This window comes from Pongo pygmaeus, chromosome 20 (genome assembly GCF_028885625.2).
Source record: "Pongo pygmaeus isolate AG05252 chromosome 20, NHGRI_mPonPyg2-v2.0_pri, whole genome shotgun sequence".
Lineage (NCBI taxonomy): Eukaryota > Metazoa > Chordata > Mammalia > Primates > Hominidae > Pongo > Pongo pygmaeus.
Window position 1 is genome coordinate 42,425,979 of NC_072393.2, and position 13,315 is coordinate 42,439,293.

Here is a 13,315-nt window from a genome sequence, read left to right on the forward strand (position 1 = left end):
GTCAGGACCCTCAGCTGCAGGTCTGTTGGAGTTTGCTGGAGGTCCACTCGAGACCCTGTTTGCCTGGGTATCAGCAGTGGAGGCTGCAGAACAGCAGATATTGGTGAGCAGCAGATGTTGCTGCCTGATCGTTCCTCTGGAAGTTTTGTCTCAGAGGAGTACCCGGCCATGTGAGGTGCCAGTCTGCCCCTACTGGGGGGTGCCTCCCAGTTAGGCTACTCGGGGGTCAGGGACCCACTTGAGGAGGCAGTCTGACCGTTCTCAGATCTCCAGCTATGTGCTGGGAGAACCACTACTCTCTTCAAAGCTGTCAGACACGGACATTTAAGTCTGCAGAGGATTCTGCTGCCTTTTGTTTGGCTATTCCCTGCCCCCAGAGGTGAAGTCTGCAGAGGCAGGCAGGCCTCCTTGAGCTGTGGTGGGCTCCACCCAGTTGGAGCTTCCCGGCCGCTTTGTTTACCTACTCAAGCCTCGGCAATGGCTGGCGCCCCTCCCCCAGCCTCGCTGCCCCCTTGCAGTTTGATCTCAGACTGCTGTGCTAGCAATGAGCAAGGCTCCATGGGTGTAGGACCCTCTGAGCCAGGCACGCAATATAATCTCCTGGTGTGCCGTTTGCTAAGACCGTTGGAAAAGCTCAGTATTAGGGTGGGAGTGACCCGATTTTCCAGGTGCCATCTGTCACCCTTTTGTTTGACTAGGAAAGGGAATTCCCTGACCCCTTGTGCTTCCCGGGTGAGGTGATGCCTCACCCTGCTTCAGCTCATGCTGAGTGTGCTGCACCCACTGTCCTGCACCCACTTTCTGACATTCCCCAGTGAGATGAGCCTGGTACCTCAGTTGGAAATGCAGAAATCACGCGTCTTCTGCATCGCTCACGCTGGGAGCTCTAGACTGGAGCTGTTCCTATTCGGCCATCTTGGCTCCACTGAACAAATTTTTATTGTATCTTTTAATCTATGAAGACAAAACCACAGTGACAGTAACTAGGTCAAGGCATTGTATTCAGAGTGGGTCAGCCTTGGTCTTTGAGAGTGAGTCCTTTTTACCACACTGTCACTCACTGAGCAGATGGGAAATTTCAGGTGGAACATGCAGTGAATAGCAAACATGGTGGAGGGTGCTCACTGTCATGTGCTGCCATGCCTGCCATGGTCAACAGACCTGTCTTTTCATTGACAACAGGCAGGTTGATAAACGTTTTCTTGGAGAGTTTATTGATTCTTCTCAGTTGTAGCAGGATGGACTGACTTAGAGGAGCTCAGGAAGATTGTTATACAACACAGAAACACAAGATGAATTGTACTCCTCAGCAAGCCTAAGTTAGAGCAGCAGGTCCTTGAAGCCTCAGCCACTCCTGGGACATAGCATAATGCCCCTAATGATTTGAAATTTAGTGGAGAGTGGGTTGCTACTCCCCGTGTCCAGGGACAAAAAGAGACATAAAGAGCAAAAAGTTATAAAATAAGTGGGACTAATATCTGCTTATTTTGGAAGGTAGGGATTTAAGATATAAGAATTCAGCTGCATGTGGAAGCTTACACCTGTAATCTTAGCACTTGGGGAGACCAAGGCAGGAGGATGGCTTGAGTCCAGGAGTTGGAGATGAGTGAGGCAACATAGTAAGTCCCCATTCATACAAAAATGTTTCTGAAGTAGTTCAGTGAGGTGGCACATGCCTGTAGTCCCAGCTACGTGGGAGGCTGAGGCAAAAAAATCGCTTAATCCTGGGAGATTGAAGCTGCAGTGAGTTATGATCACACCAATGCACTGCAGCCTGAGAGTCCTGAAACCCCAGCCGGCGACCTGAAGCTCCTCCTCCACCGGTAAAAGTCGGCTCAAAAAGGCCCTGAGGACAGGGGTCCTGGGGGTCCGGCCCTGAGGCGCCCGAAGTCCCCTCTCCAACAACGCCCGCTACTCCATCACCACTCCAGCCACCACAGCAACTGCGACAGGAGCCCCCGTCCACGCGGAGCCGAAACTGTTTAGAGGGGCTGCAGCCTGACTTCCAAGAGCAAAGCACCAGTCGGCTTAGGCAATGCGGATGCATGAGGCGACACCGCTACTCCTGTCACAGTGACAGGTTGCCTGAGGACGACTCCATCAGCCTTGACAAAGCAGGAGCCATCCGCGGCAGTGCGTCAGTGTTGAGGCGCCGGGCTGACATCTCCAGAAGGTCAACAAAACTGTTTCAGGATTCCAGGAGACACGGAGGGTGAAACAGGATGAAGAAACAGCAGGTGGAGTCCGGGGAAAGCAGCGCGGAATTCCAGCCCCAGGACTGCCCGGATGGTGTTTGGGTGAGTCTCCCCAAAAGTCGTGCCCCATATCATCTCGAGGAAGCGTCTGCCTGTGTGCCCGTGGACTGCTGTCTAAACCGAGGGTTGTTCTTTTGAAAAGCAGAACCTCACAGCCTCAGGGGTTGCCTGGGGTTGTGTGTTTCTGTGCCACTGCTGTGTATCTGTGTGTGTCTCCCATTCTCTCTTCTCTCTCTGTCTCTCACTCTCTGTCTGTTTCTCTCTCTCTCTCTCTTTCTCTTTCTGTGTGGCAGGGAGCCAAAGGGACTGGACTGGGGCTGGGTACAGGGGAGGCTGTGTCAGGGCTACCTAGGCGTTGGAGGGGGGGGATGGGGTGAACTTTGCAGAAACCTCTTCGCTTCTCTGACAGGCATCCCAAAATGTGGCTTGGACTCACGCACAGGTTCTCTCCTGGTTCCCAGGTGGGCTATGCTTTTATGTGGCGTTGATAGGGAGGTCACCTGTGCTCCCCTTCCACCAGGCACATGCCTGGACACCTTTCTTCATCTGGGCATAGCCCCATAAGGGCTCGGTGACACACACTCACCCCATCTTCTCTTGGGGACGCCAGTGACACGTGTGGTCGCATTGGCTCCACCTCGGACTTGCCCCTGTCCCTGTTTGCATGTGTCCTGGAAAGCGGTGTCTTCTTGCAGGAGCCCCAGGGCTTTGGGAAGCAGGACAGGCCACTGCTCCTCCAAGGGAGGAGGGAGGCAGAAGGCTCATGGGTCAGTGAATTTGCAGCTGACACCACGCCTTGAGTCCCATGGGATCTTTCTGTGCCCCAGCGAGGCCCTTCCCACCTCAACAGATGAGGTGAGCCCATCCCTGCTCACCTGGTGGGATTCAAAATCCGATCTGAGGAGGAGTCCAAAGACCTGAGCGGGCACCCTGAAGCTCCTCCTCCACCGGTAGGAGTCGCTCAAGGAGGTCCTGAGGACAGGACTCCGGGAGTGTGGCCCTGGGGTGCCTGCAGCCCTCTCTCCCACATCGCCACCTACCCAACTGGGGATCCAGCCACCGCCAGGGTTGCAGCCAAGGCCCCTGCCTCTGCGCTGCCGCCATTGCTTAAAGGGGCTTCAGCCTGACTTCCAGCAGTGGAGCACCAGTCGGCCTAGCCAATGCGCATGGGTGAAGCGCCAGCCAATTCTCAGTGATTCCCACGGTTGCCTCAGTAACCAGTCCCTGAGGCTTGGCAAAACAGGAGCCCTCCATGGCAGTGCTTGGGTGTCGGGGCTTTGAGGCTCCGGCCTGACCTCTCCACGGGGGCGACAGGAAGGTCTCAGGATGCCAGAAATCTCCAAGGATTGACCAGGGTGACAAAACCACAGGCAGAGTCCAGGGGAAGCAGTGCGGCATCCAAGCCTCAGGCCTGCCCGGAGGAGGATCGGGTGAGTCTCCCCAAAACTCGTGCAGGCCATGATCTCGAGGACAGGTCTCCCTGTGTGTCCATAGGCTCCTGTCTCATCCCAGTGTCGATCTCGTGGAGAGCAGAACCCCGAAGCCTCAGGGGTTGCCTGGGGCTGTGTGTTTCTGTGCCACTGCTGTATGTCTGTGTGTGTGTGTGTCTCCCATTCTCTCTTATCTCTCTGTCTCTCACTCTCTGTCTGTTTCTCTCTCTCTCTCTCTCTGTGTGTGTGTGTGCCAGTGTGGGTGTGTGTGTGTTGGGATCAATGTGTCCTGTGCGCCAAAAAGCGATTTCTTGCATGTCAACCTGTTTTTGGTAAGCCTTTTTTTTGGTCTCTGCCTGGGTCATGTGGCCGGTTGTCAATCGTTTTCTCGGCAGTTCCACTTTGGGATTGTGAAGGCCTCGACCACGTGAGGAGATGCGTCGGTCCCGGAGCAATTGGAATCTCATCCCCATCCTGACTGGCTTTTCTAGAATCAAGATGACCACACTTCGGCCAAGGACCAAAGCCTCATAGGAGCTCATTCTCCTGCAGGAGGGGAACAGACCAATGTCAAAGGAGATGGTTGTATCTCCTCGTGGCTTTTCTCTGAGAAATGAAGCCACACCACAACAGAGTCTTAAAGAGGAAGCCAGGAACCGGAGATGACAACGATCCCTGTCACTGGAACGCTGGCCTCTCTGGACAAGTCACCCATTTGACACTCCTTCCCTTAGCCCGTGGCGGTGACACTGTGCTGTGTCTTGCCTGGGATCTGGCCTCTGCTCTGTCCTCCCTCTTGCTCCGTCTCTCCTGTTTCTGAGGGGCCTAGATGCTTCCCGATCTGGCTCAATGTCTTCAACAAAGAACACTTCCCAGTCCATCAGGGAGAAAATTCGTGGAGATCCGTGATTGTTTCTCTCTCCAAACCTGTTTCTGGCTGATTCGGCCGGTGTGACTATCCTGGAACTCTGGGCTTCTTTCCATACCTGTCTCAGACGGGGAAGCTCCCTTGGTCTCCAAGTTTCACCTCATGGCGGGGTGGATTGCCTAGAATGAGAGGTAGGCGATCATGGCTGCCCTTGGCGTCTAGGAAAAGCCGTGTGGCATTTCCTCTGCACTTCCTGTCTCATTATTGAGAGATATCCTCCCCTCTGCTTCTGGATGGACTGCCTCCCAGAACTGAATCTTTTGGCTCTCACGAATGTCAGGGATCCAAAGGGCGAGGGCTGGGGCTGGGTGCAGGGGAGGTTGCCTCAGGGCTACCTAGGCTGTGGAGGGGTGAAGGTGGGGTGAACTATGCAGAAACATCTCTGCTCCTAGGGCAGGCATCCCAAAATCTGGCTTGGACTCACACACGGGCCCATTCCTGGTTCTCAGAGCACTTTGAGAGGCTGAGGTGGGCGGATCACCTGAGGTCGGGAGTTCGAGACCAGCCTGACCAACATGGAGAAACCCTGTCTCTACTAAAAATACGAAAATTAGCTGGGCATGATGGTGGACTCCTGTAATCCCAGCTACTGAGAAGGCTGAGGCAGGAGAATCGCTTGAACCCAGGAGGCAGAGGTTGTGGTGAGCCAAGATTGTGCCATTGCACTCCAGCCTGGGCAACAAGAGTGAAACTCTGTCTCAAAATAAATAAATAAATAAATAAATAAATAAATAAAAATATGCCAGTGCATCTCTGATTTGATAAATAAGTAAAATGTAACTAAAATCTGTTTTCAAGAAGTATATTAAGGGAAGTATATAGAAAGGCTGAAAATGAAGAACAGAAAAACATTTGGAAAATACTAATCAAATGAAAGCTAGTGTCGCTATATTAGTGTCAGATAAAACAGACTAAGAGCATGATTATAAAGTGATCACTAACTGCATCTTGATGAAATGTTCAATTTTCCATGAAGATATAAAAATTGCAAGCTTAAGTTACTAAAAATACACACTATAAACCAAAAATTAATGAAACTACAAGGAAAAATAACCTTACAGATATGGTGGGATATTGTACATAGTTCTTTTAGTAAATGGTAGATAAAAGAGATACAATCAGTAAGATTATAGATTTCAACAAAAATTACAGCTTTATTTAATGGCTATGTATTTTTAAAACAGTTACTATTATACACAATAGCTGCAAAAGACAAATTCTCATCAAAGACACACTGAATATTCAGAAAACTTAGACATGTATTAGGCTATAAGGCAAATCTGAAAAATTTTCAAAGGACTAGTTTTATATACAGTACTTTCACTGCCCACATAAGTAGCTATGTTTGATATATGTCATCAAAGGTAAATTAGAAAGACCTATATAGTTAAGAAATATAATTCTAAATTATTTATGGTTAAAAGAAATCATAGTAGAAATTTAAAAGTATTTAAAACTGAATGATGAGATTACTACTTACTATACTGATGCTCCTGGACTCAATGGAATTATGCCCTAATAAACCCATCACAAGTTGAAAATATCATTAAGTCAAAAATGCTTTTAATACACCCAACCTACCAAGCATCACAGCTTAGTGTAACCTACTTTAAACATGATCAGAACACTTATATTACCTACCAGTTAGACGAAATCATCTAACACAAACCCTATTTTATAATTAAGTGCTGAATGTCTTAATTTATTGAATACTGAACTAAAAGTGAAAAACAGCATTGTCGTATGGATATTTGAAATATGTTTCTACTGAATCCATATGGCTTTTACACCATCATAAAGTTAAAAAAAATCATAGAACCATTGTAAGTTGGAAACTGACTGTATATAAAATTCTGTAGGATGCAGCCAAAGCTGGACCTTGAGGAAAAGCAATCCAGTTTATATTACCAGTTTATATTAGAAGTGTAAAAATTGATAATATCTAGCATCCAGCTTAAAAATGTGAGAAAACAATGGCAGAATAAATCCAAGGAAAGTGAAAGCAAGGAAATAATAAAGACCAAAAAAATAAAAGAAATAGAAAAATAGTTATATTATGGAGAGAATTAATAAAGTCTCAAATAGATTTTTGTTTTATATGCCAAAAATTATTATAAAACTGCTAAAGCATGGAAATAGCACAGGGAACAAACTGACCAATATAATTGAATAATGAATTCCCAACATATGTGACACATACATATATGTTGTATGTCCCATACACATGTGATAATCCAATTTATGACTACTGATAAGTGAAAAAGATGGTCTTTGCATATTCTGGGACAACTGGTATATGCACACATACATAACACATAGAAATTGTATCTCTCCTTTAACTTACTACAGAGATGAATTCTTTTTTTTTAATTTTATTATTATTGTAATTTAAGTTTTAGGGTACATGTGCACAATGTGCAGGTTAGTTACATCTGTATACATGTGCCATGCTGGTGTGCTGCACCCATTAACTCATCATTTAGCATTAGGTATATCACTACAGAGATGAATTCTAAGAGATTTTATAAAAAAAATTGTGAAAGGCAAAACTATAAACCTTTAAGAAGATAATATAGCAAGCTAAATTTATGACTTTGATATAGAGAAGGATTTCTTAAAATGCAAGCAAGTACAAGCCATAGAGAAAAAAATTCATAAATCTGACATTAAAACAGAGAATTTCTATTTGTTAAAAGATCTCTATTGTATACAAAGACAAGCTATAAACTGGGATATTTTCAACACATATGGTTGATACAGAATAAACATCCAAAATATTTTTACAAAGTCCTATAATAATAAAAAGACAACCCAAAGAAATTGAGCAAAGGGTTTCAGTAGGCATTTCACAGAAGAGGAAGGGCCAATAAACATGTCTTTAAAATCTTAATCTTATTAGTAAGCAGAGAAATGCAAATTAAAACCAAAATGAGATTCTACTGCATATACATCTACCAGAATCACCTGAACTTAAAATTCTGACCATTTCAAATGTTAGTAAAGAGTATACATTGGAAAATCCCCTTTGGAAAATATTGCACATTGTCTAGTAAAGTTGAGAATATTTGCATGGTATATGTACTCTGTGTTCAGTAATATATTCTTCATATATATCCTAGAACAGGGCTTAGCAAACTATGGCCCACAGGCTAGATCCTGCCTTGGCATAAAGTTTTACTGGAACACACTCGTTCTTTTACATATTGTCTATGGCTGTGATTTCATGATACAATGGCAGAGTTGAGTAGTTGTGGCAGAAACTGTATGGCCCGCAAAGCCTAAAATATATCCTATATGTCCCTTTGCAAAAGAAAGTTTGATGACCCTTGCCCTAGAACAGCCTCTGCATGTCCATCAGTAAACATGTACAAGAATGTTCATAATAGAACTATAAATTCAAACTTTGAAGCAACTCACATTTCTATCAACTGAGAATGCATTTTAAAACTTGTAATATAGTCAAGCAATGGAATACTGTACAATAAAAATGAATGGATTATAGCTACACTACTTAATCTCAGGAACATAATGTTGACAAAAAAGCGAGTCACGGAATGATATATGAAATAGTTACATAAAACTCAAAAACATCCATAAACAACATAGTTTTGGAGTAAGTAGCTGAAACTATAAAGAAAACAAGAGAATTATAAACATAAATCTCAGGATAATTATTATGTCTGAAGGAAAAGGGGATAGAAATGGGAATAGATGTCTAGGAGTCTTCAAAGTTAGTAGTTAATATTTTCTTTTGGCTGGGCGTGGTGGCTCACGCCTGTAATCTCAACACTTTGGGAGGCCAAGGCAGGTGGATCACCTGAGGTCAGGAGTTCGAGACCAGCCGGGCCAACAAGGTGAAACCCCATCTCTACTAAAAATACAAAAATTAGCTGGGCATGGTGGTGCGCACCTGTAGTCCCAGCTACTCGGGAGGCTGAGGCAGGAGAATCACTTGAACCCAAGAGGCGGAGGTTGCAGTGAGCTGAGATCCCGCCACTGCACTCCAGCCTGGGCAACAGGGTGAGACTCCATCTCAAACAATAAATAAATAAATAAATATTTTCTTTCTTAAAAAAGGTAGTTGGTACACAGGTTTTTGCTGTATTGAGAATTTAAAAAATACCTATACTTCATAAATATTATTTTGTATCTACTCTATATTTAATAGAAACTATCTTCAAAACATATGAATTTAATTAAAAGAGAGGGTGAAGGTTAAATTATTTTGGTAGGTTATAATAAAGTGGACTCAATTTCCTCCAATGGACTGGAGCCTCTAAGGCAAATACTCAAATAACATCGTAAAATATGATTTCTGTTGACTGAAAAACTGGGCTTGAAAAACCAATGGTTTCACTCTACCTGATTCCTCCTCCCTCACCAAGACTCTTTCATTTCTTTTTTAACCATGTCTTTCTTTCCCATTATCTGATATGGAAATTATAATGGGCTTAAAAACTTAGAAACCATCTTGCATATCGTAAAAGACAAGAAATTGGTCAGACTCTGGCTGTGGAATTGAGACCCATTTCCATGGTTGTCAGGGAAGCAAGGCCATCCTAGGAAGGGCTAAAGAAAGCTACAATCAGAGTTGCCTCCACACGATTCTGCAAAGCTCTAAATATTTTCTGAGAACAAGGGACAAAAATTCAGGCAAGCACACAGAATCCACAGGATTCACAAAGGAAGAAGATACTCCAGATTGTAAATTTTAATTTGGGGGAGAAGATGTCCTTCCCTAGCCAGATAGATTCTTCTAGTTTCCAATATAACATCTGTAAATAATCTGTCTGAATTTAGTTATCTCTACTCCTTTTAGGAAAAGTCTTGAAGGTCACTGGCCACTGCAATGAAAAATTGTTAATCACACAAAGCCAGGGTCAAGATTCATGACATAGATGGCCATTGTGAATGAGGAACTATTCATATATATTTCAGGATTCTCAATCCAACAACAGTAGAATGGTTAAAAAGGATTATGATGATCAATAGACACTATGTAATCTTTAATATGTTCCAATTAAAATACATCATATTAACAAATTTTAATTTTGTAATATTCAAAATGTTTTCCATCATTATTTCAAAATACTAATGATGTCTTTTTAAATATTATGAACATTTAAAAGATATGCATTTTATTGCAATATTTTGTGTTTTAAAACATGAAAAAACAGATTAAAAAATAGTATGTAGTAAATGACATTTTTGATATGACTGTACAAATATTTAATGGCATTTGAAAAGACATGTGTTTATCTTTTGATTGTGACCCACTGGTGGTTTTAAAAGTTTTCTTTTCCTAGGGCTGGCCAGGGTGGCTCATGCTTATAATCCCCGTACCTTGGGAGGCTGAGGGAGGTGGACTTGACCCTAGGAGTTCAAGGTTACCATGAGCCATGATTGCACCACTGCACTCCAGCCTGGGTGACAGAGCGAGACCCCACCTCTTTAAAAAAGAAAAATGTCACCGACATAACACTGCGTAAAATTTTAAGATTCATTTTGTTAATTTAAAATTTATAATCCTAAATTTATTGGATGCATAACATTCCGCTCCCTGTGTACTATAAATTACTTAACTATTTCTTTGTTGAGAATATAGATTGAAAAGACCATCTCAAAAATTCTCCTCACAAAGTGGCTAATACCAAGTCTGGGACAGGGAATGCACAATGTAAGTATGAAACATCTGTGCCAGGGTGGGCGCGGTGGCTCACACCTGTAATCCCAACACTTTGGGAGGCCGAGGCGGGTGGATCACTTGAGATCAGGAGTTTGAGACCAGCCTGGCCAACATGGTGAAACCCTGTCTCTACTAAAAATATAAAAAATTAGCCGGGCATGGTGACAGGTGCCTCTAATCCGAGCTACTTGGGAGGCTGAGACAGGAGAATTGCCTGACCCGGGAGGTGGAGGTTGCAGTGAGCTGAGATCATGCCACTGTACTCTAGTCTTGGTGATAGAGTGACACTCTCTCAAAAGAAAAAAAAAAAAAGAAAGAAAGAAAAAGAAAAAAAAAAAAGAAATACCTGTGTTAAAAAGTAAGGAAGTGCTCAAAGACAAATGGGGACACAGGCACCAGCATCAGGGTTTCTTACAGGCCAATTTGGAACAATTTGAGCAACACAGAGAATGATAATAACAGGCTAAAGTACTTTGGACAAAAAATAAAAATCCATGAGCCATAGTGATATTCAAAAGAGAAAAAATAAAGAGGTATAGAGGGAAAGGGTAGAAAGGCAAAGCTCTTTTATATACAAGAAGGAATGGTAAAATTAAAAATCACCATTTTGCAACTCTTAACTTAATAACTGATTTAGACAAGAATCATCAATGATTATTAAAACCATTAGGTAAAAGGCTATTTGGGAAATGGTTTCAAAATATCCCCATCAGATTACTTCTTAGCCTCAAAGAAAAAAAGGTATTTTTTACCATGGAGAAATCAGGTATGCATCTCCTTGAAACAAAGTAATAAAATTTAGTATCACCGGTAATGGATCAAACTGAAATTTTTTTTTTCCACAGAACATTTATTTATTTATTTATTTATTACTTTTTTTGTTTGTTTGTTCTTCTATGTTTTCTTTAAATTTTTTTTTACCTTTTATTATTATTATACTTCAAGTTTTAGGGTACATGTGCACAATGTGCAGGTTAGTTACATATGTATACATGTGCCATGCTGGTGTGCTGCACCCATTAACTCGCCATTTAGCATTAGCTATATCTCCTAATGCTATCCCTCCCCCCTCCCCCACCCCACAACAGTCCCCAGAGTGTGATGTTCCCCTTCCTGTGTCCATGTGTTCTCATTGTTCAATTCCCATCTATGAAAGAGAACATGCGGTGTTTGGTTTTTTGTCCTTGTGATAGTTTACTGAGAATGATGATTTCCAATTTCATCCATGTCCCTACAAAGGACATGAACTCGTCATTTTTTATGGCTGCATAGTATTCCATGGTATATATGTGCCACATTTTCTTAATCCAGTCTATCATTGTTGGACATTTGGGTTGGTTCCAAGTCTTTGCTATTGTGAATAGTGCCGCAATAAACATACGTGTGCATGTGTCTTTATAGCAGCATGATTTATAGTCCTTTGGGTATATACCCAGTAATGGGATGGCCGGGTCAAATGGTATTTCTAGTTCTAGATCCCTGAGGAATCGCCACACTAACTTCGACAATGGTTGAACTAGTTTACAGTCCCACCAACAGTATAAGTGTTCCTATTTCTCCACATCCTCTCCAGCACCTATTGTTTCCTGACTTTTTAATGATTGCCGTTCTAACTGGTGTGAGATAGTATCTCATTGTGGTTTTGATTTGCATTTCTCTGATGGCCAGTGATGCTGAGCATTTTTTCATGTGTCTTTTGGCTGCATAAATGTCTTGTGAGAAGTGTCTGTTCATGTCCTTTGCCCACTTTTTGATGGGGTTGTTTGTTTTTTTCTTGTAAATTTGTTTGAGTTCATTGTAGATTCTGGATATTAGCCCTTTGTCAGATGAGTAGGTTGCGAAAATTTTCTCCCATTTTGTACGTTGCCTGTTCACTCTGATGGTAGTTTCTTTTGCTGTGCAGAAGCTCTTTAGTTTAATTAGACCCCATTTGTCAATTTTCGTTTTTGTTGCCATTGCTTTTGGTGATCAAACTGAAATTATGTGTCACAATATGATGCAATAGGAAGAACACACCAGCATTCATAGTTTTCTTGCCAAATATATTTAAACTTAACCTAATTATGACAGAGCAATCAAACAAATCCAGAATGTTAGGCATTCTACAAGACAAATATTCTAGACCCTTCAACTCTTAAAAAATGTCATGAAATACAAAAACAGGCTGGGGGAATACTGTTCTAGATTAAAGAAATTAAAAAGATAGGCCCACCTACTGTAATGTGTGACCTTAATTGGGACCATGGATGGATACTTTAAATACACATATCAGACATTTGGGAAACACTAGGGCAATTTAAATGTGGACTATATATTAGATAATATTATGAATCATTGTTAAAATTTATATGTATATTCATGATATTGAGGTTATGCAGGAGAACAACCTTGTTCTTCGAGATGCCTGTTGAAATCCTTAATGGTGAAATATATAATATCTGCAACTTACCCATAAATGCTGAACAAAAAATAAAAATATGTAAATACATGTAGACAGAGATTAAGCAAATGGTCCAAAATGTTAAAAACTGGTGAATCTAATTAAAGGATACACAGTGCAAATCATTAAGCTATTCTTTTGATTTTCCTGTAGCTTTAACATTTTTCAAAGTAAACACTTAGGGAAAAGTGATTATATCAGAGTGCCTCAGATATTTTCCTGGGATTGCTGATTAAATGCTGGACTCATGTGTACTGGTATAAACCTAATCTACTGCAAGAAGGTCAAAAATCATTTGCCAACATTGACAAAGACTCTCAAAGAAAATAACCCAGTGCCAGGAAAGAGAACATACTTACCAAAACTATTTAGGGGCAGCCACTATAACACAGCTGAATCCAGTAGCTGGGCTGAAGAAAGAACTAATCCTTAAAGGTCAGCAAGGTCAAAATGGGTCATAAGGACATAGATATGAAACCAGCATTTCATAAACAAACAAGGCACCTCAGGCCTATGGAGACTTGTCACCTTACTATTCCCTTCTCTCTGCAGTCTTCCTAAGGTGTAAGTTTTTCT

General features: G+C 42.3%; 1 protein-coding gene across 18 annotated transcripts in view; it reads left to right on the plus strand.

Moving 5' to 3' along the window:
* ZNF420 (zinc finger protein 420) overlaps positions 1-13,315 on the plus strand; it is a 114,355-nt gene that overhangs the window by 45,308 nt on the left and 55,732 nt on the right. For 8 of the 18 annotated variants that reach the window (XM_054462395.2, XM_054462408.2, XM_054462403.2 and 5 more), the window contains one exon: positions 10,219-10,290. The exons of 8 other annotated variants lie outside the window; for them this stretch is intronic. The gene's annotated coding sequence lies outside the window, so the exon portion shown is untranslated. Of the gene's footprint in view, positions 1-10,211; positions 10,291-13,315 lie in introns of all 18 variants that reach the window. 2 more of the 18 variants (XM_054462410.2, XM_054462405.2) reach the window with 1 other exon arrangement.